Genomic DNA, 18,334 nt, shown 5'->3' on the forward strand with positions numbered 1-18,334 from the left:
AAAAAAATTAAATAATTAAAAAATGCACGTTGCAGAAAAGTTTAGGGGTGCAACACGAGGACTTCCCAAGAGGTCACCCATCTTAGTACTACTCTCGCCCAAGCACGTTTAACTTCGGAGTTCTGATGGGATCCGGTGCATTAGTGCTGGTATGATCGCACCCGTCATCCCATGCAAAAACTAAGCATATATTCCATACTGGGCGGCCCTTTCTCCCGTATGCTCATCCTTCACGTGCATGCACAAGCCCCCGGACCCCAAACACTGACCCCCGCCTCGAAAACGTGCACGCCATGGTGAAAAAAAAATTAAATAATTAAAAAATGCACGATGCAAAAAAGTTTGGGCCCGCCTCGAAAACGTGCACGCCATGGTGAAAAAAAAATTAAATAATTAAAAAATGCACGTTGCAAAAAAGTTTAGGGGTGCAACACGAGGACTTCCCAAGAGGTCACCCATCTTAGTACTACTCTCGCCCAAGCACGTTTAACTTCGGAGTTCTGATGGGATCCGGTGCATTAGTGCTGGTATGATCGCACCCGTCATCCCATGCAAAAACTAAGCATATATTCCATACTGGGCGCCCCTTTCTCCCGTATGCTCATCCTTCACGTGCATGCACAAGCCCCCGGACCCCAAACACTGACCCCCGCCTCGAAAACATGCACGCCATGGTGTAAAAAAAAATTAAATAATTAAAAAATGCACGTTGCAAAAAAGTTTGGGGGTGCAACACGAGGACTTCCCAAGAGGTCAACCATCTTAGTACTACTCTCGCCCAAGCACGTTTAACTTCGGAGTTCTGATGGGATCCGGTGCATTAGTGCTGGTATGATCGCACCCGTCATCCCATGCAAAAACTAAGCATATATTCCATACTGGGCGCCCCTTTCTCCCGTATGCTCATCCTTCACGTGCATGCACAAGCCCCCGGACCCCAAACACTGACCCCCGCCTCGAAAACATGCACGCCATGGTGAAAAAAAAATTAAATAATTAAAAAATGCACGTTGCAAAAAAGTTTGGGGGTGCAACACGAGGACTTCCCAAGAGGTCAACCATCTTAGTACTACTCTCGCCCAAGCACGTTTAACTTCGGAGTTCTGATGGGATCCGGTGCATTAGTGCTGGTATGATCGCACCCGTCATCACATGCAAAAACTAAGCATATATTCCATACTGGGCGCCCCTTTCTCCCGTATGCTCATCCTTCACGTGCATGCACAAGCCCCCGGACCCCAAACACTGACCCCCGCCTCGAAAACGTGCACGCCATGGTGAAAAAAAATTAAATAATTAAAAAATGCACGTTGCAAAAAAGTTTGGGCCCGCCTCGAAAACGTGCACGCCATGGTGAAAAAAAAATTAAATAATTAAAAAATGCACGTTGCAAAAAAGTTTAGGGGTGCAACACGAGGACTTCCCAAGAGGTCACCCATCTTAGTACTACTCTCGCCCAAGCACGTTTAACTTCGGAGTTCTGATGGGATCCGGTGCATTAGTGCTGGTATGATCGCACCCGTCATCCCATGCAAAAACTAAGCATATATTCCATACTGGGCGCCCCTTTCTCCCGTATGCTCATCCTTCACGTGCATGCACAAGCCCCCGGACCCCAAACACTGACCCCCGCCTCGAAAACGTGCACGCCATGGTGAAAAAAAAATTAAATAATTAAAAAATGCACGTTGCAAAAAAGTTTGGGCCCGCCTCGAAAACGTGCACGCCATGGTGAAAAAAAAATTAAATAATTAAAAAATGCACGTTGCAAAAAAGTTTGGGGGTGCAACACGAGGACTTCCCAAGAGGTCACCCATCTTAGTACTACTCTCGCCCAAACACGTTTAACTTCGGAGTTCTGATGGGATCCGGTGCATTAGTGCTGGTATGATCGCACCCGTCATCCCATGCAAAAACTAAGCATATATTCCATACTGGGCGCCCCTTTCTCCCGTATGCTCATCCTTCACGTGCATGCACAAGCCCCCGGACCCCAAACACTGACCCCCGCCTCGAAAACGTGCACGCCATGGTGAAAAAAAATTAAATAATTAAAAAATGCACGTTGCAAAAAAGTTTGGGCCCGCCTCGAAAACGTGCACGCCATGGTGAAAAAAAATTAAATAATTAAAAAATGCACGTTGCAAAAAAGTTTAGGGGTGCAACACGAGGACTTCCCAAGAGGTCACCCATCTTAGTACTACTCTCGCCCAAGCACGTTTAACTTCGGAGTTCTGATGGGATCCGGTGCATTAGTGCTGGTATGATCGCACCCGTCATCCCATGCAAAAACTAAGCATATATTCCATACTGGGCGCCCCTTTCTCCCGTATGCTCATCCTTCACGTGCATGCACAAGCCCCCGGACCCCAAACACTGACCCCCGCCTCGAAAACGTGCACGCCATGGTGAAAAAAAAATTAAATAATTAAAAAATGCACGTTGCAAAAAAGTTTGGGCCCGCCTCGAAAACGTGCACGCCATGGTGAAAAAAAAATTAAATAATTAAAAAATGCACGTTGCAAAAAAGTTTGGGGGTGCAACACGAGGACTTCCCAAGAGGTCACCCATCTTAGTACTACTCTCGCCCAAACACGTTTAACTTCGGAGTTCTGATGGGATCCGGTGCATTAGTGCTGGTATGATCGCACCCGTCATCCCATGCAAAAACTAAGCATATATTCCATACTGGGCGCCCCTTTCTCCCGTATGCTCATCCTTCACGTGCATGCACAAGCCCCCGGACCCCAAACACTGACCCCCGCCTCGAAAACGTGCACGCCATGGTGAAAAAAAATTAAATAATTAAAAAATGCACGTTGCAAAAAAGTTTGGGCCCGCCTCGAAAACGTGCACGCCATGGTGAAAAAAAATTAAATAATTAAAAAATGCACGTTGCAAAAAAGTTTAGGGGTGCAACACGAGGACTTCCCAAGAGGTCACCCATCTTAGTACTACTCTCGCCCAAGCACGTTTAACTTCGGAGTTCTGATGGGATCCGGTGCATTAGTGCTGGTATGATCGCACCCGTCATCCCATGCAAAAACTAAGCATATATTCCATACTGGGCGCCCCTTTCTCCCGTATGCTCATCCTTCACGTGCATGCACAAGCCCCCGGACCCCAAACACTGACCCCCGCCTCGAAAACGTGCACGCCATGGTGAAAAAAAAATTAAATAATTAAAAAATGCACGTTGCAAAAAAGTTTGGGCCCGCCTCGAAAACGTGCACGCCATGGTGAAAAAAAAATTAAATAATTAAAAAATGCACGTTGCAAAAAAGTTTGGGGGTGCAACACGAGGACTTCCCAAGAGGTCACCCATCTTAGTACTACTCTCGCCCAAACACGTTTAACTTCGGAGTTCTGATGGGATCCGGTGCATTAGTGCTGGTATGATCGCACCCGTCATCCCATGCAAAAACTAAGCATATATTCCATACTGGGCGCCCCTTTCTCCCGTATGCTCATCCTTCACGTGCATGCACAAGCCCCCGGACCCCAAACACTGACCCCCGCCTCGAAAACGTGCACGCCATGGTGAAAAAAAATTAAATAATTAAAAAATGCACGTTGCAAAAAAGTTTGGGCCCGCCTCGAAAACGTGCACGCCATGGTGAAAAAAAATTAAATAATTAAAAAATGCACGTTGCAAAAAAGTTTAGGGGTGCAACACGAGGACTTCCCAAGAGGTCACCCATCTTAGTACTACTCTCGCCCAAGCACGTTTAACTTCGGAGTTCTGATGGGATCCGGTGCATTAGTGCTGGTATGATCGCACCCGTCATCCCATGCAAAAACTAAGCATATTTTCCATACTGGGCGCCCCTTTCTCCCGTATGCTCATCCTTCACGTGCATGCACAAGCCCCCGGACCCCAAACACTGACCCCCGCCTCGAAAACGTGCACGCCATGGTGAAAAAAAAATTAAATAATTAAAAAATGCACGTTGCAAAAAAGTTTGGGCCCGCCTCGAAAGCGTGCACGCCATGGTGAAAAAAAAATTAAATAATTAAAAAATGCACGTTGCAAAAAAGTTTGGGGGTGCAACACGAGGACTTCCCAACAGGTCACCCATCTTAGTACTACTCTCGCCCAAACACGTTTAACTTCGGAGTTCTGATGGGATCCGGTGCATTAGTGCTGGTATGATCGCACCCGTCATCCCATGCAAAAACTAAGCATATATTCCATACTGGGCGCCCCTTTCTCCCGTATGCTCATCCTTCACGTGCATGCACAAGCCCCCGGACCCCAAATACTGACCCCCGCCTCGAAAACGTGCACGCCATGGTGAAAAAAAATTAAATAATTAAAAAATGCACGTTGCAAAAAAGTTTGGGCCCGCCTCGAAAACGTGCACGCCATGGTGAAAAAAAAATTAAATAATTAAAAAATGCACGTTGCAAAAAAGTTTAGGGGTGCAACACGAGGACTTCCCAAGAGGTCACCCATCTTAGTACTACTCTCGCCCAAGCACGTTTAACTTCGGAGTTCTGATGGGATCCGGTGCATTAGTGCTGGTATGATCGCACCCGTCATCCCATGCAAAAACTAAGCATATATTCCATACTAGGCGCCCCTTTCTCCCGTATGCTCATCCTTCACGTGCATGCACAAGCCCCCGGACCCCAAACACTGACCCCCGCCTCGAAAACGTGCACGCCATGGTGAAAAAAAAATTAAATAATTAAAAAATGCACGTTGCAAAAAAGTTTGGGCCCGCCTCGAAAACGTGCACGCCATGGTGAAAAAAAAATTAAATAATTAAAAAATGCACGTTGCAAAAAAGTTTGGGGGTGCAACACGAGGACTTCCCAAGAGGTCACCCATCTTAGTACTACTCTCGCCCAAACACGTTTAACTTCGGAGTTCTGATGGGATCCGGTGCATTAGTGCTGGTATGATCGCACCCGTCATCCCATGCAAAAACTAAGCATATATTCCATACTGGGCGCCCCTTTCTCCCGTATGCTCATCCTTCACGTGCATGCACAAGCCCCCGGACCCCAAACACTGACCCCCGCCTCGAAAACGTGCACGCCATGGTGAAAAAAAATTAAATAATTAAAAAATGCACGTTGCAAAAAAGTTTGGGCCCGCCTCGAAAACGTGCACGCCATGGTGAAAAAAAATTAAATAATTAAAAAATGCACGTTGCAAAAAAGTTTAGGGGTGCAACACGAGGACTTCCCAAGAGGTCACCCATCTTAGTACTACTCTCGCCCAAGCACGTTTGACTTCGGAGTTCTGATGGGATCCGGTGCATTAGTGCTGGTATGATCGCACCCGTCATCCCATGCAAAAACTAAGCATATTTTCCATACTGGGCGCCCCTTTCTCCCGTATGCTCATCCTTCACGTGCATGCACAAGACCCCGGACCCCAAACACTGACCCCCGCCTCGAAAACGTGCACGCCATGGTGAAAAAAAAATTAAATAATTAAAAAATGCACGTTGCAAAAAAGTTTGGGCCCGCCTCGAAAACGTGCACGCCATGGTGAAAAAAAAATTAAATAATTAAAAAATGCACGTTGCAAAAAAGTTTGGGGGTGCAACACGAGGACTTCCCAAGAGGTCACCCATCTTAGTACTACTCTCGCCCAAGCACGTTTAACTTCGGAGTTCTGATGGGATCCGGTGCATTAGTGCTGGTATGATCGCACCCGTCATCCCATGCAAAAACTAAGCATATATTCCATACTGGGCGCCCCTTTCTCCCGTATGCTCATCCTTCACGTGCATGCACAAGCCCCCGGACCCCAAACACTGACCCCCGCCTCGAAAACATGCACGCCATGGTGAAAAAAAAAATTAAATAATTAAAAAATGCACGTTGCAAAAAAGTTTGGGGGTGCAACACGAGGACTTCCCAAGAGGTCAACCATCTTAGTACTACTCTCGCCCAAGCACGTTTAACTTCGGAGTTCTGATGGGATCCGGTGCATTAGTGCTGGTATGATCGCACCCGTCATCACATGCAAAAACTAAGCATATATTCCATACTGGGCGCCCCTTTCTCCCGTATGCTCATCCTTCACGTGCATGCACAAGCCCCCGGACCCCAAACACTGACCCCCGCCTCGAAAACGTGCACGCCATGGTGAAAAAAAATTAAATAATTAAAAAATGCACGTTGCAAAAAAGTTTGGGCCCGCCTCGAAAACGTGCACGCCATGGTGAAAAAAAAATTAAATAATTAAAAAATGCACGTTGCAAAAAAGTTTGGGGGTGCAACACGAGGACTTCCCAAGAGGTCACCCATCTTAGTACTACTCTCGCCCAAGCACGTTTAACTTCGGAGTTCTGATGGGATCCGGTGCATTAGTGCTGGTATGATCGCACCCGTCATCCCATGCAAAAACTAAGCATATATTCCATACTGGGCGCCCCTTTCTCCCGTATGCTCATCCTTCACGTGCATGCACAAGCCCCCGGACCCCAAACACTGACCCCCGCCTCGAAAACATGCACGCCATGGTGAAAAAAAAAATTAAATAATTAAAAAATGCACGTTGCAAAAAAGTTTGGGGGTGCAACACGAGGACTTCCCAAGAGGTCACCCATCTTAGTACTACTCTCGCCCAAGCACGTTTCACTTCGGAGTTCTGATGGGATCCGGTGCATTAGTGCTGGTATGATCGCACCCGTCATCACATGCAAAAACTAAGCATATATTCCATACTGGGCGCCCCTTTCTCCCGTATGCTCATCCTTCACGTGCATGCACAAGCCCCCGGACCCCAAACACTGACCCCCGCCTCGAAAACATGCACGCCATGGTGAAAAAAAATTAAATAATTAAAAAATGCACGTTGCAAAAAAGTTTGGGCCCGCCTCGAAAACGTGCACGCCATGGTGAAAAAAAATTAAATAATTAAAAAATGCACGTTATAAAAAAGTTTAGGGGTGCAACACGAGGACTTCCCAAGAGGTCACCCATCTTAGTACTACTCTCGGCCAAGCACGTTTAACTTCGGAGTTCTGATGGGATCCGGTGCATTAGTGCTGGTATGATCGCACCCGTCATCCCATGCAAAAACTAAGCATATATTCCATACTGGGCGCCCCTTTCTCCCGTATGCTCATCCTTCACGTGCATGCACAAGCCCCCGGACCCCAAACACTGACCCCTGCCTCGAAAACGTGCACGCCATGGTGAAAAAAAAATTAAATAATTAAAAAATGCACGTTGCAAAAAAGTTTGGGCCCGCCTCGAAAACGTGCACGCCATGGTGAAAAAAAAATTAAATAATTAAAAAATGCACGTTGCAAAAAAGTTTGGGGGTGCAACACGAGGACTTCCGAAGAGGTCACCCATCTTAGTACTACTCTCGCCCAAGCACGTTTAGCTTCGGAGTTCTGATGGGATCCGGTGCATTAGTGCTGGTATGATCGCACCCGTCATCTCATGCAAAAACTAAGCATATATTCCATACTGGGCGCCCCTTTCTCCCGTATGCTCATCCTTCACGTGCATGCACAAGCCCCCGGACCCCAAACACTGACCCCCGCCTCGAAAACGTGCACGCCATGGTGAAAAAAAATTAAATAATTAAAAAATGCACGTTGCAAAAAAGTTTGGGCCCGCCTCGAAAACGTGCACGCCATGGTGAAAAAAAAATTAAATAATTAAAAAATGCACGTTGCAAAAAAGTTTAGGGGTGCAACACGAGGACTTCCCAAGAGGTCACCCATCTTAGTACTACTCTCGCCCAAGCACGTTTAACTTCGGAGTTCTGATGGGATCCGGTGCATTAGTGCTGGTATGATCGCACCCATCATCCCATGCAAAAACTAAGCATATATTCCATACTGGGCGCCCCTTTCTCCCGTATGCTCATCCTTCACGTGCATGCACAAGCCCCCGGACCCCAAACACTGACCCCCGCCTCGAAAACGTGCACGCCATGGTGAAAAAAAAATTAAATAATTAAAAAATGCACGTTGCAAAAAAGTTTGGGCCCGCCTCGAAAACGTGCACGCCATGGTGAAAAAAAAATTAAATAATTAAAAAATGCACGTTGCAAAAAAGTTTGGGGGTGCAACACGAGGACTTCCCAAGAGGTCACCCATCTTAGTACTACTCTTGCCCAAGCACGTTTAACTTCGGAGTTCTGATGGGATCCGGTGCATTAGTGCTGGTATGATCGCACCCGTCATCCCATGCAAAAACTAAGCATATATTCCATACTGGGCGCCCCTTTCTCCCGTATGCTCATCCTTCACGTGCATGCACAAGCCCCCGGACCCCAAACACTGACCCCCGCCTCGAAAACATGCACGCCATGGTGAAAAAAAAAATTAAATAATTAAAAAATGCACGTTGCAAAAAAGTTTGGGGGTGCAACACGAGGACTTCCCAAGAGGTCAACCATCTTAGTACTACTCTCGCCCAAGCACGTTTAACTTCGGAGTTCTGATGGGATCCGGTGCATTAGTGCTGGTATGATCGCACCCGTCATCACATGCAAAAACTAAGCATATATTCCATACTGGGCGCCCCTTTCTCCCGTATGCTCATCCTTCACGTGCATGCACAAGCCCCCGGACCCCAAACACTGACCCCCGCCTCGAAAACGTGCACGCCATGGTGAAAAAAAATTAAATAATTAAAAAATGCACGTTGCAAAAAAGTTTGGGCCCGCCTCGAAAACGTGCACGCCATGGTGAAAAAAAAATTAAATAATTAAAAAATGCACGTTATAAAAAAGTTTAGGGGTGCAACACGAGGACTTCCCAAGAGGTCACCCATCTTAGTACTACTCTCGCCCAAGCACGTTTACCTTTGGAGTTCTGATGGGATCCGGTGCATTAGTGCTGGTATGATCGCACCCGTCATCCCATGCAAAAACTAAGCATATATTCCATACTGGGCGCCCCTTTCTCCCGTATGCTCATCCTTCACGTGCATGCACAAGACCCCGGACCCCAAACACTGACCCCCGCCTCGAAAACGTGCACGCCATGGTGAAAAAAAAATTAAATAATTAAAAAATGCACGTTGCAAAAAAGTTTGGGCCCGCCTCGAAAACGTGCACGCCATGGTGAAAAAAAAATTAAATAATTAAAAAATGCACGTTGCAAAAAAGTTTGGGGGTGCAACACGAGGACTTCCCAAGAGGTCACCCATCTTAGTACTACTCTCGCCCAAGCACGTTTAACTTCGGAGTTCTGATGGGATCCGGTGCATTAGTGCTGGTATGATCGCACCCGTCATCCCATGCAAAAACTAAGCATATATTCCATACTGGGCGCCCCTTTCTCCCGTATGCTCATCCTTCACGTGCATGCACAAGCCCCCGGACCCCAAACACTGACCCCCGCCTCGAAAACATGCACGCCATGGTGAAAAAAAAAATTAAATAATTAAAAAATGCACGTTGCAAAAAAGTTTGGGGGTGCAACACGAGGACTTCCCAAGAGGTCAACCATCTTAGTACTACTCTCGCCCAAGCACGTTTAACTTCGGAGTTCTGATGGGATCCGGTGCATTAGTGCTGGTATGATCGCACCCGTCATCACATGCAAAAACTAAGCATATATTCCATACTGGGCGCCCCTTTCTCCCGTATGCTCATCCTTCACGTGCATGCACAAGCCCCCGGACCCCAAACACTGAACCCCGCCTCGAAAACGTGCACGCCATGGTGAAAAAAAATTAAATAATTAAAAAATGCACGTTGCAAAAAAGTTTGGGCCCGCCTCGAAAACGTGCACGCCATGGTGAAAAAAAAATTAAATAATTAAAAAATGCACGTTGCAAAAAAGTTTGGGGGTGCAACACGAGGACTTCCCAAGAGGTCACCCATCTTAGTACTACTCTCGCCCAAGCACGTTTAACTTCGGAGTTCTGATGGGATCCGGTGCATTAGTGCTGGTATGATCGCACCCGTCATCCCATGCAAAAACTAAGCATATATTCCATACTGGGCGCCCCTTTCTCCCGTATGCTCATCCTTCACGTGCATGCACAAGCCCCCGGACCCCAAACACTGACCCCCGCCTCGAAAACATGCACGCCATGGTGAAAAAAAAAATTAAATAATTAAAAAATGCACGTTGCAAAAAAGTTTGGGGGTGCAACACGAGGACTTCCCAAGAGGTCACCCATCTTAGTACTACTCTCGCCCAAGCACGTTTCACTTCGGAGTTCTGATGGGATCCGGTGCATTAGTGCTGGTATGATCGCACCCGTCATCACATGCAAAAACTAAGCATATATTCCATACTGGGCGCCCCTTTCTCCCGTATGCTCATCCTTCACGTGCATGCACAAGCCCCCGGACCCCAAACACTGACCCCCGCCTCGAAAACATGCACGCCATGGTGAAAAAAAATTAAATAATTAAAAAATGCACGTTGCAAAAAAGTTTGGGCCCGCCTCGAAAACGTGCACGCCATGGTGAAAAAAAATTAAATAATTAAAAAATGCACGTTATAAAAAAGTTTAGGGGTGCAACACGAGGACTTCCCAAGAGGTCACCCATCTTAGTACTACTCTCGGCCAAGCACGTTTAACTTCGGAGTTCTGATGGGATCCGGTGCATTAGTGCTGGTATGATCGCACCCGTCATCCCATGCAAAAACTAAGCATATATTCCATACTGGGCGCCCCTTTCTCCCGTATGCTCATCCTTCACGTGCATGCACAAGCCCCCGGACCCCAAACACTGACCCCTGCCTCGAAAACGTGCACGCCATGGTGAAAAAAAAATTAAATAATTAAAAAATGCACGTTGCAAAAAAGTTTGGGCCCGCCTCGAAAACGTGCACGCCATGGTGAAAAAAAAATTAAATAATTAAAAAATGCACGTTGCAAAAAAGTTTGGGGGTGCAACACGAGGACTTCCGAAGAGGTCACCCATCTTAGTACTACTCTCGCCCAAGCACGTTTAACTTCGGAGTTCTGATGGGATCCGGTGCATTAGTGCTGGTATGATCGCACCCATCATCCCATGCAAAAACTAAGCATATATGCCATACTGGGCGCCCCTTTCTCCCGTATGCTCATCCTTCACGTGCATGCACAAGCCCCCGGACCCCAAACACTGACCCCCGCCTCGAAAACGTGCACGCCATGGTGAAAAAAAAATTAAATAATTAAAAAATGCACGTTGCAAAAAAGTTTGGGCCCGCCTCGAAAACGTGCACGCCATGGTGAAAAAAAAATTAAATAATTAAAAAATGCACGTTGCAAAAAAGTTTGGGGGTGCAACACGAGGACTTCCCAAGAGGTCACCCATCTTAGTACTACTCTCGCCCAAGCACGTTTAACTTCGGAGTTCTGATGGGATCCGGTGCATTAGTGCTGGTATGATCGCACCCGTCATCCCATGCAAAAACTAAGCATATATTCCATACTGGGCGCCCCTTTCTCCCGTATGCTCATCCTTCACGTGCATGCACAAGCCCCCGGACCCCAAACACTGACCCCCGCCTCGAAAACATGCACGCCATGGTGAAAAAAAAAATTAAATAATTAAAAAATGCACGTTGCAAAAAAGTTTGGGGGTGCAACACGAGGACTTCCCAAGAGGTCACCCATCTTAGTACTACTCTCGCCCAAGCACGTTTCACTTCGGAGTTCTGATGGGATCCGGTGCATTAGTGCTGGTATGATCGCACCCGTCATCACATGCAAAAACTAAGCATATATTCCATACTGGGCGCCCCTTTCTCCCGTATGCTCATCCTTCACGTGCATGCACAAGCCCCCGGACCCCAAACACTGACCCCCGCCTCGAAAACGTGCACGCCATGGTGAAAAAAAATTAAATAATTAAAAAATGCACGTTGCAAAAAAGTTTGGGCCCGCCTCGAAAACGTGCACGCCATGGTGAAAAAAAATTAAATAATTAAAAAATGCACGTTATAAAAAAGTTTAGGGGTGCAACACGAGGACTTCCCAAGAGGTCACCCATCTTAGTACTACTCTCGCCCAAGCACGTTTAACTTCGGAGTTCTGATGGGATCCGGTGCATTAGTGCTGGTATGATCGCACCCGTCATCCCATGCAAAAACTAAGCATATATTCCATACTGGGCGCCCCTTTCTCCCGTATGCTCATCCTTCACGTGCATGCACAAGCCCCCGGACCCCAAACACTGACCCCTGCCTCGAAAACGTGCACGCCATGGTGAAAAAAAAATTAAATAATTAAAAAATGCACGTTGCAAAAAAGTTTGGGCCCGCCTCGAAAACGTGCACGCCATGGTGAAAAAAAAATTAAATAATTAAAAAATGCACGTTGCAAAAAAGTTTGGGGGTGCAACACGAGGACTTCCGAAGAGGTCACCCATCTTAGTACTACTCTCGCCCAAGCACGTTTAACTTCGGAGTTCTGATGGGATCCGGTGCATTAGTGCTGGTATGATCGCACCCGTCATCCCATGCAAAAACTAAGCATATATTCCATACTGGGCGCCCCTTTCTCCCGTATGCTCATCCTTCACGTGCATGCACAAGCCCCCGGACCCCAAACACTGACCCCCGCCTCGAAAACGTGCACGCCATGGTGAAAAAAAATTAAATAATTAAAAAATGCACGTTGCAAAAAAGTTTGGGCCCGCCTCGAAAACGTGCACGCCATGGTGAAAAAAAAATTAAATAATTAAAAAATGCACGTTGCAAAAAAGTTTAGGGGTGCAACACGAGGACTTCCCAAGAGGTCACCCATCTTAGTACTACTCTCGCCCAAGCACGTTTAACTTCGGAGTTCTGATGGGATCCGGTGCATTAGTGCTGGTATGATCGCACCCGTCATCCCATGCAAAAACTAAGCATATATTCCATACTGGGCGCCCCTTTCTCCCGTATGCTCATCCTTCACGTGCATGCACAAGCCCCCGGACCCCAAACACTGACCCCCGCCTCGAAAACGTGCACGCCATGGTGAAAAAAAAATTAAATAATTAAAAAATGCACGTTGCAAAAAAGTTTGGGCCCGCCTCGAAAACGTGCACGCCATGGTGAAAAAAAAATTAAATAATTAAAAAATGCACGTTGCAAAAAAGTTTGGGGGTGCAACACGAGGACTTCCCAAGAGGTCACCCATCTTAGTACTACTCTCGCCCAAGCACGTTTAACTTCGGAGTTCTGATGGGATCCGGTGCATTAGAGCTGGTATGATCGCACCCGTCATCCCATGCAAAAACTAAGCATATATTCCATACTGGGCGCCCCTTTCTCCCGTATGCTCATCCTTCACGTGCATGCACAAGCCCCCGGACCCCAAACACTGACCCCCGCCTCGAAAACATGCACGCCATGGTGAAAAAAAAAATTAAATAATTAAAAAATGCACGTTGCAAAAAAGTTTGGGGGTGCAACACGAGGACTTCCCAAGAGGTCAACCATCTTAGTACTACTCTCGCCCAAGCACGTTTAACTTCGGAGTTCTGATGGGATCCGGTGCATTAGTGCTGGTATGATCGCACCCGTCATCACATGCAAAAACTAAGCATATATTCCATACTGGGCGCCCCTTTCTCCCGTATGCTCATCCTTCACGTGCATGCACAAGCCCCCGGACCCCAAACACTGACCCCCGCCTCGAAAACGTGCACGCCATGGTGAAAAAAAATTAAATAATTAAAAAATGCACGTTGCAAAAAAGTTTGGGCCCGCCTCGAAAACGTGCACGCCATGGTGAAAAAAAATTAAATAATTAAAAAATGCACGTTATAAAAAAGTTTAGGGGTGCAACACGAGGACTTCCCAAGAGGTCACCCATCTTAGTACTACTCTCGCCCAAGCACGTTTAACTTCGGAGTTCTGATGGGATCCGGTGCATTAGTGCTGGTATGATCGCACCCGTCATCCCATGCAAAAACTAAGCATATATTCCATACTGGGCGCCCCTTTCTCCCGTATGCTCATCCTTCACGTGCATGCACAAGCCCCCGGACCCCAAACACTGACCCCTGCCTCGAAAACGTGCACGCCATGGTGAAAAAAAAATTAAATAATTAAAAAATGCACGTTGCAAAAAAGTTTGGGGGTGCAACACGAGGACTTCCGAAGAGGTCACCCATCTTAGTACTACTCTCGCCCAAGCACGTTTAACTTCGGAGTTCTGATGGGATCCGGTGCATTAGTGCTGGTATGATCGCACCCGTCATCCCATGCAAAAACTAAGCATATATTCCATACTGGGCGCCCCTTTCTCCCGTATGCTCATCCTTCACGTGCATGCACAAGCCCCCGGACCCCAAACACTGACCCCCGCCTCGAAAACGTGCACGCCATGGTGAAAAAAAATTAAATAATTAAAAAATGCACGTTGCAAAAAAGTTTGGGCCCGCCTCGAAAACGTGCACGCCATGGTGAAAAAAAAATTAAATAATTAAAAAATGCACGTTGCAAAAAAGTTTAGGGGTGCAACACTAGGACTTCCCAAGAGGTCACCCATCTTAGTACTACTCTCGCCCAAGCACGTTTAACTTCGGAGTTCTGATGGGATCCGGTGCATTAGTGCTGGTATGATCGCACCCGTCATCCCATGCAAAAACTAAGCATATATTCCATACTGGGCGCCCCTTTCTCCCGTATGCTCATCCTTCACGTGCATGCACAAGCCCCCGGACCCCAAACACTGACCCCCGCCTCGAAAACGTGCACGCCATGGTGAAAAAAAAATTAAATAATTAAAAAATGCACGTTGCAAAAAAGTTTGGGCCCGCCTCGAAAACGTGCACGCCATGGTGAAAAAAAAATTAAATAATTAAAAAATGCACGTTGCAAAAAAGTTTGGGGGTGCAACACGAGGACTTCCCAAGAGGTCACCCATCTTAGTACTGGTGAAAAAAAAATTAAATAATTAAAAAATGCACGTTGCAAAAAAGTTTGGGGGTGCAACACGAGGACTTCCCAAGAGGTCACCCATCTTAGTACTACTCTCGCCCAAGCACGTTTAACTTCGGAGTTCTGATGGGATCCGATGCATTAGTGCTGGTATGATCGCACCCGTCATCCCATGCAAAAACTAAGCATATATTCCATACTGGGCGCCCCTTTCTCCCGTATGCTCATCCTTCACGTGCATGCACAAGCCCCCGGACCCCAAACACTGACCCCCGCCTCGAAAACATGCACGCCATGGTGAAAAAAAAAATTAAATAATTAAAAAATGCACGTTGCAAAAAAGTTTGGGGGTGCAACACGAGGACTTCCCAAGAGGTCAACCATCTTAGTACTACTCTCGCCCAAGCACGTTTAACTTCGGAGTTCTGATGGGATCCGGTGCATTAGTGCTGGTATGATCGCACCCGTCATCACATGCAAAAACTAAGCATATATTCCATACTGGGCGCCCCTTTCTCCCGTATGCTCATCCTTCACGTGCATGCACAAGCCCCCGGACCCCAAACACTGACCCCCGCCTCGAAAACGTGCACACCATGGTGAAAAAAAATTAAATAATTAAAAAATGCACGTTGCAAAAAAGTTTGGGCCCGCCTCGAAAATGTGCACGCCATGGTGAAAAAAAAATTAAATAATTAAAAAATGCACGTTATAAAAAAGTTTAGGGGTGCAACACGAGGACTTCCCAAGAGGTCACCCATCTTAGTACTACTCTCGCCCAAGCACGTTTAACTTCGGAGTTCTGATGGGATCCGATGCATTAGTGCTGGTATGATCGCACCCGTCATCCCATGCAAAAACTAAGCATATATTCCATACTGGGCGCCCCTTTCTCCCGTATGCTCATCCTTCACGTGCATGCACAAGCCCCCGGACCCCAAACACTGACCCCCGCCTCGAAAACATGCACGCCATGGTGAAAAAAAATTAAATAATTAAAAAATGCACGTTGCAAAAAAGTTTGGGCCCGCCTCGAAAACGTGCACGCCATGGTGAAAAAAAAATTAAATAATTAAAAAATACACGTTGCAAAAAAGTTTGGGGGTGCAACACGAGGACTTCCCAAGAGGTCACCCATCTTAGTACTACTCTCGCCCAAGCACGTTTAACTTCGGAGTTCTGATGGGATCCGGTGCATTAGTGCTGGTATGATCGCACCCGTCATCCCATGCAAAAACTAAGCATATATTCCATACTGGGCGCCCCTTTCTCCCGTATGCTCATCCTTCACGTGCATGCACAAGCCCCCGGACCCCAAACACTGACCCCCGCCTCGAAAACGTGCACGCCATGGTGAAAAAAAAATTAAATAATTAAAAAATGCACGTTGCAAAAAAGTTTGGGCCCGCCTCGAAAACGTGCACGCCATGGTGAAAAAAAAATTAAATAATTAAAAAATGCACGTTGCAAAAAAGTTTGGGGGTGCAACACGAGGACTTCCGAAGAGGTCACCCATCTTAGTACTACTCTCGCCCAAGCACGTTTAACTTCGGAGTTCTGATGGGATCCGGTGCATTAGTGCTGGTATGATCGCACCCGTCATCCCATGCAAAAACTAAGCATATATTCCATACTGGGCGCCCCTTTCTCCCGTATGCTCATCCTTCACGTGCATGCACAAGCCCCCGGACCCCAAACACTGACCCCCGCCTCGAAAACGTGCACGCCATGGTGAAAAAAAATTAAATAATTAAAAAATGCACGTTGCAAAAAAGTTTGGGCCCGCCTCGAAAACGTGCACGCCATGGTGAAAAAAAAATTAAATAATTAAAAAATGCACGTTGCAAAAAAGTTTAGGGGTGCAACACGAGGACTTCCCAAGAGGTCACCCATCTTAGTACTACTCTCGCCCAAGCACGTTTAACTTCGGAGTTCTGATGGGATCCGGTGCATTAGTGCTGGTATGATCGCACCCGTCATCCCATGCAAAAACTAAGCATATATTCCATACTGGGCGCCCCTTTCTCCCGTATGCTCATCCTTCACGTGCATGCACAAGCCCCCGGACCCCAAACACTGACCCCCGCCTCGAAAACGTGCACGCCATGGTGAAAAAAAAATTAAATAATTAAAAAATGCACGTTGCAAAAAAGTTTGGGCCCGCCTCGAAAACGTGCACGCCATGGTGAAAAAAAAATTAAATAATTAAAAAATGCACGTTGCAAAAAAGTTTGGGGGTGCAACACGAGGACTTCCCAAGAGGTCACCCATCTTAGTACTACTCTCGCCCAAGCACGTTTAACTTCGGAGTTCTGATGGGATCCGGTGCATTAGAGCTGGTATGATCGCACCCGTCATCCCATGCAAAAACTAAGCATATATTCCATACTGGGCGCCCCTTTCTCCCGTATGCTCATCCTTCACGTGCATGCACAAGCCCCCGGACCCCAAACACTGACCCCCGCCTCGAAAACATGCACGCCATGGTGAAAAAAAAAATTAAATAATTAAAAAATGCACGTTGCAAAAAAGTTTGGGGGTGCAACACGAGGACTTCCCAAGAGGTCAACCATCTTAGTACTACTCTCGCCCAAGCACGTTTAACTTCGGAGTTCTGATGGGATCCGGTGCATTAGTGCTGGTATGATCGCACCCGTCATCACATGCAAAAACTAAGCATATATTCCATACTGGGCGCCCCTTTCTCCCGTATGCTCATCCTTCACGTGCATGCACAAGCCCCCGGACCCCAAACACTGACCCCCGCCTCGAAAACGTGCACGCCATGGTGAAAAAAAATTAAATAATTAAAAAATGCACGTTGCAAAAAAGTTTGGGCCCGCCTCGAAAACGTGCACGCCATGGTGAAAAAAAATTAAATAATTAAAAAATGCACGTTATAAAAAAGTTTAGGGGTGCAACACGAGGACTTCCCAAGAGGTCACCCATCTTAGTACTACTCTCGCCCAAGCACGTTTAACTTCGGAGTTCTGATGGGATCCGGTGCATTAGTGCTGGTATGATCGCACCCGTCATCCCATGCAAAAACTAAGCATATATTCCATACTGGGCGCCCCTTTCTCCCGTATGCTCATCCTTCACGTGCATGCACAAGCCCCCGGACCCCAAACACTGACCCCTGCCTCGAAAACGTGCACGCCATGGTGAAAAAAAAATTAAATAATTAAAAAATGCACGTTGCAAAAAAGTTTGGGGGTGCAACACGAGGACTTCCGAAGAGGTCACCCATCTTAGTACTACTCTCGCCCAAGCACGTTTAACTTCGGAGTTCTGATGGGATCCGGTGCATTAGTGCTGGTATGATCGCACCCGTCATCCCATGCAAAAACTAAGCATATATTCCATACTGGGCGCCCCTTTCTCCCGTATGCTCATCCTTCACGTGCATGCACAAGCCCCCGGACCCCAAACACTGACCCCCGCCTCGAAAACGTGCACGCCATGGTGAAAAAAAATTAAATAATTAAAAAATGCACGTTGCAAAAAAGTTTGGGCCCGCCTCGAAA

The 18,334-nt window shown here is 46.9% G+C and overlaps 51 non-coding genes across 51 annotated transcripts; all 51 read right to left on the minus strand.

Annotated features, from left to right (window-relative positions):
• Positions 1 to 44: 44 nt before the first annotated feature.
• On the minus strand, positions 45 to 163 carry LOC136214648 (5S ribosomal RNA). Its single transcript, XR_010681727.1, has one exon. It is a non-coding gene; the product is annotated as a 5S ribosomal RNA (ribosomal RNA).
• Positions 164 to 422: 259 nt separating this feature from the next.
• On the minus strand, positions 423 to 541 carry LOC136214660 (5S ribosomal RNA). Its single transcript, XR_010681739.1, has one exon. It is a non-coding gene; the product is annotated as a 5S ribosomal RNA (ribosomal RNA).
• A 183-nt stretch (positions 542 to 724) lies between these two features.
• On the minus strand, positions 725 to 843 carry LOC136212736 (5S ribosomal RNA). The gene has a single exon (XR_010679877.1). It is a non-coding gene; the product is annotated as a 5S ribosomal RNA (ribosomal RNA).
• Positions 844 to 1,025: 182 nt separating this feature from the next.
• On the minus strand, positions 1,026 to 1,144 carry LOC136212737 (5S ribosomal RNA). The gene has a single exon (XR_010679878.1). It is a non-coding gene; the product is annotated as a 5S ribosomal RNA (ribosomal RNA).
• A 258-nt stretch (positions 1,145 to 1,402) lies between these two features.
• LOC136214673 (5S ribosomal RNA) lies at positions 1,403 to 1,521 on the minus strand. Its single transcript, XR_010681751.1, has one exon. It is a non-coding gene; the product is annotated as a 5S ribosomal RNA (ribosomal RNA).
• A 259-nt stretch (positions 1,522 to 1,780) lies between these two features.
• On the minus strand, positions 1,781 to 1,899 carry LOC136212430 (5S ribosomal RNA). The gene has a single exon (XR_010679588.1). It is a non-coding gene; the product is annotated as a 5S ribosomal RNA (ribosomal RNA).
• Positions 1,900 to 2,156: 257 nt separating this feature from the next.
• On the minus strand, positions 2,157 to 2,275 carry LOC136214685 (5S ribosomal RNA). The gene has a single exon (XR_010681762.1). It is a non-coding gene; the product is annotated as a 5S ribosomal RNA (ribosomal RNA).
• A 259-nt stretch (positions 2,276 to 2,534) lies between these two features.
• On the minus strand, positions 2,535 to 2,653 carry LOC136212431 (5S ribosomal RNA). The gene has a single exon (XR_010679589.1). It is a non-coding gene; the product is annotated as a 5S ribosomal RNA (ribosomal RNA).
• A 257-nt stretch (positions 2,654 to 2,910) lies between these two features.
• LOC136214696 (5S ribosomal RNA) lies at positions 2,911 to 3,029 on the minus strand. Its single transcript, XR_010681773.1, has one exon. It is a non-coding gene; the product is annotated as a 5S ribosomal RNA (ribosomal RNA).
• A 259-nt stretch (positions 3,030 to 3,288) lies between these two features.
• LOC136212432 (5S ribosomal RNA) lies at positions 3,289 to 3,407 on the minus strand. Its single transcript, XR_010679590.1, has one exon. It is a non-coding gene; the product is annotated as a 5S ribosomal RNA (ribosomal RNA).
• A 257-nt stretch (positions 3,408 to 3,664) lies between these two features.
• LOC136214708 (5S ribosomal RNA) lies at positions 3,665 to 3,783 on the minus strand. The gene has a single exon (XR_010681784.1). It is a non-coding gene; the product is annotated as a 5S ribosomal RNA (ribosomal RNA).
• A 259-nt stretch (positions 3,784 to 4,042) lies between these two features.
• Positions 4,043 to 4,161, minus strand: LOC136214166 (5S ribosomal RNA). The gene has a single exon (XR_010681263.1). It is a non-coding gene; the product is annotated as a 5S ribosomal RNA (ribosomal RNA).
• A 258-nt stretch (positions 4,162 to 4,419) lies between these two features.
• Positions 4,420 to 4,538, minus strand: LOC136214721 (5S ribosomal RNA). The gene has a single exon (XR_010681796.1). It is a non-coding gene; the product is annotated as a 5S ribosomal RNA (ribosomal RNA).
• A 259-nt stretch (positions 4,539 to 4,797) lies between these two features.
• On the minus strand, positions 4,798 to 4,916 carry LOC136212433 (5S ribosomal RNA). The gene has a single exon (XR_010679591.1). It is a non-coding gene; the product is annotated as a 5S ribosomal RNA (ribosomal RNA).
• A 257-nt stretch (positions 4,917 to 5,173) lies between these two features.
• LOC136212157 (5S ribosomal RNA) lies at positions 5,174 to 5,292 on the minus strand. Its single transcript, XR_010679329.1, has one exon. It is a non-coding gene; the product is annotated as a 5S ribosomal RNA (ribosomal RNA).
• Positions 5,293 to 5,551: 259 nt separating this feature from the next.
• Positions 5,552 to 5,670, minus strand: LOC136214732 (5S ribosomal RNA). Its single transcript, XR_010681807.1, has one exon. It is a non-coding gene; the product is annotated as a 5S ribosomal RNA (ribosomal RNA).
• A 183-nt stretch (positions 5,671 to 5,853) lies between these two features.
• LOC136212738 (5S ribosomal RNA) lies at positions 5,854 to 5,972 on the minus strand. Its single transcript, XR_010679879.1, has one exon. It is a non-coding gene; the product is annotated as a 5S ribosomal RNA (ribosomal RNA).
• Positions 5,973 to 6,230: 258 nt separating this feature from the next.
• LOC136214744 (5S ribosomal RNA) lies at positions 6,231 to 6,349 on the minus strand. The gene has a single exon (XR_010681818.1). It is a non-coding gene; the product is annotated as a 5S ribosomal RNA (ribosomal RNA).
• Positions 6,350 to 6,532: 183 nt separating this feature from the next.
• Positions 6,533 to 6,651, minus strand: LOC136212053 (5S ribosomal RNA). Its single transcript, XR_010679228.1, has one exon. It is a non-coding gene; the product is annotated as a 5S ribosomal RNA (ribosomal RNA).
• Positions 6,652 to 6,908: 257 nt separating this feature from the next.
• On the minus strand, positions 6,909 to 7,027 carry LOC136213777 (5S ribosomal RNA). The gene has a single exon (XR_010680881.1). It is a non-coding gene; the product is annotated as a 5S ribosomal RNA (ribosomal RNA).
• A 259-nt stretch (positions 7,028 to 7,286) lies between these two features.
• On the minus strand, positions 7,287 to 7,405 carry LOC136213540 (5S ribosomal RNA). The gene has a single exon (XR_010680645.1). It is a non-coding gene; the product is annotated as a 5S ribosomal RNA (ribosomal RNA).
• A 258-nt stretch (positions 7,406 to 7,663) lies between these two features.
• Positions 7,664 to 7,782, minus strand: LOC136214756 (5S ribosomal RNA). The gene has a single exon (XR_010681829.1). It is a non-coding gene; the product is annotated as a 5S ribosomal RNA (ribosomal RNA).
• Positions 7,783 to 8,041: 259 nt separating this feature from the next.
• On the minus strand, positions 8,042 to 8,160 carry LOC136213330 (5S ribosomal RNA). Its single transcript, XR_010680447.1, has one exon. It is a non-coding gene; the product is annotated as a 5S ribosomal RNA (ribosomal RNA).
• Positions 8,161 to 8,343: 183 nt separating this feature from the next.
• On the minus strand, positions 8,344 to 8,462 carry LOC136212739 (5S ribosomal RNA). Its single transcript, XR_010679880.1, has one exon. It is a non-coding gene; the product is annotated as a 5S ribosomal RNA (ribosomal RNA).
• A 258-nt stretch (positions 8,463 to 8,720) lies between these two features.
• Positions 8,721 to 8,839, minus strand: LOC136214530 (5S ribosomal RNA). Its single transcript, XR_010681611.1, has one exon. It is a non-coding gene; the product is annotated as a 5S ribosomal RNA (ribosomal RNA).
• A 259-nt stretch (positions 8,840 to 9,098) lies between these two features.
• LOC136214768 (5S ribosomal RNA) lies at positions 9,099 to 9,217 on the minus strand. The gene has a single exon (XR_010681840.1). It is a non-coding gene; the product is annotated as a 5S ribosomal RNA (ribosomal RNA).
• Positions 9,218 to 9,400: 183 nt separating this feature from the next.
• On the minus strand, positions 9,401 to 9,519 carry LOC136212740 (5S ribosomal RNA). The gene has a single exon (XR_010679881.1). It is a non-coding gene; the product is annotated as a 5S ribosomal RNA (ribosomal RNA).
• A 258-nt stretch (positions 9,520 to 9,777) lies between these two features.
• LOC136214780 (5S ribosomal RNA) lies at positions 9,778 to 9,896 on the minus strand. Its single transcript, XR_010681852.1, has one exon. It is a non-coding gene; the product is annotated as a 5S ribosomal RNA (ribosomal RNA).
• A 183-nt stretch (positions 9,897 to 10,079) lies between these two features.
• On the minus strand, positions 10,080 to 10,198 carry LOC136212054 (5S ribosomal RNA). Its single transcript, XR_010679229.1, has one exon. It is a non-coding gene; the product is annotated as a 5S ribosomal RNA (ribosomal RNA).
• A 257-nt stretch (positions 10,199 to 10,455) lies between these two features.
• LOC136213778 (5S ribosomal RNA) lies at positions 10,456 to 10,574 on the minus strand. The gene has a single exon (XR_010680882.1). It is a non-coding gene; the product is annotated as a 5S ribosomal RNA (ribosomal RNA).
• A 259-nt stretch (positions 10,575 to 10,833) lies between these two features.
• LOC136213073 (5S ribosomal RNA) lies at positions 10,834 to 10,952 on the minus strand. Its single transcript, XR_010680207.1, has one exon. It is a non-coding gene; the product is annotated as a 5S ribosomal RNA (ribosomal RNA).
• A 259-nt stretch (positions 10,953 to 11,211) lies between these two features.
• On the minus strand, positions 11,212 to 11,330 carry LOC136214792 (5S ribosomal RNA). The gene has a single exon (XR_010681863.1). It is a non-coding gene; the product is annotated as a 5S ribosomal RNA (ribosomal RNA).
• Positions 11,331 to 11,513: 183 nt separating this feature from the next.
• Positions 11,514 to 11,632, minus strand: LOC136212055 (5S ribosomal RNA). The gene has a single exon (XR_010679230.1). It is a non-coding gene; the product is annotated as a 5S ribosomal RNA (ribosomal RNA).
• Positions 11,633 to 11,889: 257 nt separating this feature from the next.
• LOC136214803 (5S ribosomal RNA) lies at positions 11,890 to 12,008 on the minus strand. The gene has a single exon (XR_010681874.1). It is a non-coding gene; the product is annotated as a 5S ribosomal RNA (ribosomal RNA).
• Positions 12,009 to 12,267: 259 nt separating this feature from the next.
• Positions 12,268 to 12,386, minus strand: LOC136213075 (5S ribosomal RNA). The gene has a single exon (XR_010680208.1). It is a non-coding gene; the product is annotated as a 5S ribosomal RNA (ribosomal RNA).
• A 258-nt stretch (positions 12,387 to 12,644) lies between these two features.
• Positions 12,645 to 12,763, minus strand: LOC136214815 (5S ribosomal RNA). The gene has a single exon (XR_010681885.1). It is a non-coding gene; the product is annotated as a 5S ribosomal RNA (ribosomal RNA).
• A 259-nt stretch (positions 12,764 to 13,022) lies between these two features.
• LOC136212986 (5S ribosomal RNA) lies at positions 13,023 to 13,141 on the minus strand. Its single transcript, XR_010680121.1, has one exon. It is a non-coding gene; the product is annotated as a 5S ribosomal RNA (ribosomal RNA).
• Positions 13,142 to 13,324: 183 nt separating this feature from the next.
• On the minus strand, positions 13,325 to 13,443 carry LOC136212741 (5S ribosomal RNA). The gene has a single exon (XR_010679882.1). It is a non-coding gene; the product is annotated as a 5S ribosomal RNA (ribosomal RNA).
• Positions 13,444 to 13,700: 257 nt separating this feature from the next.
• LOC136214828 (5S ribosomal RNA) lies at positions 13,701 to 13,819 on the minus strand. Its single transcript, XR_010681896.1, has one exon. It is a non-coding gene; the product is annotated as a 5S ribosomal RNA (ribosomal RNA).
• Positions 13,820 to 14,001: 182 nt separating this feature from the next.
• On the minus strand, positions 14,002 to 14,120 carry LOC136213076 (5S ribosomal RNA). Its single transcript, XR_010680209.1, has one exon. It is a non-coding gene; the product is annotated as a 5S ribosomal RNA (ribosomal RNA).
• A 258-nt stretch (positions 14,121 to 14,378) lies between these two features.
• LOC136213449 (5S ribosomal RNA) lies at positions 14,379 to 14,497 on the minus strand. The gene has a single exon (XR_010680559.1). It is a non-coding gene; the product is annotated as a 5S ribosomal RNA (ribosomal RNA).
• A 355-nt stretch (positions 14,498 to 14,852) lies between these two features.
• Positions 14,853 to 14,971, minus strand: LOC136213247 (5S ribosomal RNA). The gene has a single exon (XR_010680370.1). It is a non-coding gene; the product is annotated as a 5S ribosomal RNA (ribosomal RNA).
• Positions 14,972 to 15,154: 183 nt separating this feature from the next.
• LOC136212742 (5S ribosomal RNA) lies at positions 15,155 to 15,273 on the minus strand. Its single transcript, XR_010679883.1, has one exon. It is a non-coding gene; the product is annotated as a 5S ribosomal RNA (ribosomal RNA).
• Positions 15,274 to 15,531: 258 nt separating this feature from the next.
• On the minus strand, positions 15,532 to 15,650 carry LOC136213248 (5S ribosomal RNA). Its single transcript, XR_010680371.1, has one exon. It is a non-coding gene; the product is annotated as a 5S ribosomal RNA (ribosomal RNA).
• A 258-nt stretch (positions 15,651 to 15,908) lies between these two features.
• Positions 15,909 to 16,027, minus strand: LOC136214839 (5S ribosomal RNA). Its single transcript, XR_010681907.1, has one exon. It is a non-coding gene; the product is annotated as a 5S ribosomal RNA (ribosomal RNA).
• Positions 16,028 to 16,286: 259 nt separating this feature from the next.
• Positions 16,287 to 16,405, minus strand: LOC136213077 (5S ribosomal RNA). Its single transcript, XR_010680210.1, has one exon. It is a non-coding gene; the product is annotated as a 5S ribosomal RNA (ribosomal RNA).
• Positions 16,406 to 16,663: 258 nt separating this feature from the next.
• LOC136214851 (5S ribosomal RNA) lies at positions 16,664 to 16,782 on the minus strand. The gene has a single exon (XR_010681918.1). It is a non-coding gene; the product is annotated as a 5S ribosomal RNA (ribosomal RNA).
• A 259-nt stretch (positions 16,783 to 17,041) lies between these two features.
• LOC136212987 (5S ribosomal RNA) lies at positions 17,042 to 17,160 on the minus strand. The gene has a single exon (XR_010680122.1). It is a non-coding gene; the product is annotated as a 5S ribosomal RNA (ribosomal RNA).
• A 183-nt stretch (positions 17,161 to 17,343) lies between these two features.
• On the minus strand, positions 17,344 to 17,462 carry LOC136212744 (5S ribosomal RNA). Its single transcript, XR_010679885.1, has one exon. It is a non-coding gene; the product is annotated as a 5S ribosomal RNA (ribosomal RNA).
• A 257-nt stretch (positions 17,463 to 17,719) lies between these two features.
• On the minus strand, positions 17,720 to 17,838 carry LOC136214863 (5S ribosomal RNA). The gene has a single exon (XR_010681930.1). It is a non-coding gene; the product is annotated as a 5S ribosomal RNA (ribosomal RNA).
• A 182-nt stretch (positions 17,839 to 18,020) lies between these two features.
• Positions 18,021 to 18,139, minus strand: LOC136213078 (5S ribosomal RNA). Its single transcript, XR_010680211.1, has one exon. It is a non-coding gene; the product is annotated as a 5S ribosomal RNA (ribosomal RNA).
• Between the last annotated feature and the right edge of the window lie 195 nt (positions 18,140 to 18,334).

Source organism: Euphorbia lathyris, chromosome 1, assembly GCF_963576675.1.
Source record: "Euphorbia lathyris chromosome 1, ddEupLath1.1, whole genome shotgun sequence".
NCBI classification, from domain to species: Eukaryota; Viridiplantae; Streptophyta; class Magnoliopsida; order Malpighiales; family Euphorbiaceae; genus Euphorbia; species Euphorbia lathyris.